This window comes from Sinocyclocheilus rhinocerous, unplaced genomic scaffold (assembly GCF_001515625.1).
Source record: "Sinocyclocheilus rhinocerous isolate Xijiao unplaced genomic scaffold, SAMN03320098_v1.1 scaffold7083, whole genome shotgun sequence".
NCBI classification, from domain to species: Eukaryota; Metazoa; Chordata; class Actinopteri; order Cypriniformes; family Cyprinidae; genus Sinocyclocheilus; species Sinocyclocheilus rhinocerous.
Window position 1 is genome coordinate 8,201 of NW_015659075.1, and position 1,640 is coordinate 9,840.

The window sequence follows — 1,640 nt, forward strand, 5'->3', positions numbered from 1 at the left end:
GGGATATCAAGCTTCCTCTGGTACTGATGGCCGTCAGGGCTACCCCTCACCGGTCTACCGGAGTACCTCCGTTCGAGATGATGACGGGGCGACAAATGACACTACCGCTACACCTCCTGTACCAACCTGGTCACATGAACCTCGTCACCGCCTACACCACTCACCAGTACCTGGAAGAGTTGCATCAGCACCTGAGAACAACTTTCGCCTTCGCGCAACAACAACTCCAAAGAAGCACAGAAGGTCGTAAAGCCTACTACAACCAAAAGGCCTCTCACCAGGAACTCAATGTCGGAGAAAAAAAGTGGTACTACAGCTTCGCCCAACCAAGGCAGAATGCTCCCCATCGCCTGTCAAAGAAATTCCTACCTCACTGGACAGGACCCCACGAGATTGGTAGGCAACAGGTGAGAGCTTGTCCACAAATCAAAATCAGACAAGGCGCAGCGAGCCAGTCCTTTGATGGGTCCATCGAAACCAGATAAAGAGGCACCAGGGCTCCAACCAACAGGAAAAGGGGGAAGATCAAACCAACTGACACAGACCGACAATCCCATACTCTACACCACACTAACATAATTTCTATTATTCTAGGAAAACCATATAGCTACCTTTCTTAAACACAACACCTACACACTCTCCTCTGCCGCACTGCTAGGACCAACCTCTGTGACACTCGTTTTGCTGTCTCACCTCATTCGGTGTCCTTGTGTCTATTTGTGCTTTTCCTTTTTTCCTCTCTCACTATAATTTCCTTCCCCCTCTAGTCCCCTCATCAGGGAATTCCCTTAACTGATCTTTAAATCCAGGTCCTGAAATTAGGATTGACTCCTTTCACCAAAATTGTCATAAATCATTGTGAAAAGCCGTTGCCAACCGATCTAGGCGACCCTGCCAAACCATGATCTTCGCAGCTAATTGTTCCTCCTTTTTTGTTCTGTTACCAGGAGGATGTTCCGACTTGCCGTTTTGATCCTCTGCGTAGTTGGGGTTATGCCCCAGCCAGAAGTTGCATCGCCAGGACCAGCGTAGGGGATCGTACTCCGTGAACAACCGGGGTTATTGATAACAAACTGCAAAACATACACCCAAAAGGTGTTCGTCCGACTCGATCCCCGTGATGTTTTCAGAGCACACTACACCCTCTCAGCCCCTCAAACCACTTGGGCCGGCACCTATTTGACTCGGGAAGTCCGTGCCCACGCCCAGGCAGATGTGAACCACATGCAGCACCAATTACAGAAAATGACTGTACCCCAGGCTAAATTAAGTGGGCACAACACTTTTTGGGAACTCTGTTTAACATCGGCATGATCACCGCTAATGCCATAAACCTGGCCACCGTGAGGCCTCATTAAAACCAAATTCTTAAATTCATCAACAAACTATTTTCTGTCGTACAAAACCATTTAGCTCATATGCAAATCCGAACCACCTTCATGGCCCAAACGCTATGAGAAGTAAGCTCCTCTATTGATAGCTTAGCCATGGGTAAGATTCTACGCACTTTCCGATGTGACAAAGCCAATTAAGAACCTGAACCCGAGAGTTCAAACCTGATTGAGATCATGCCTATACCGCCTCGTCGAACCCCTGACAATTAGATCAATCGAAACGAACCAATTACAAATAATACTTAA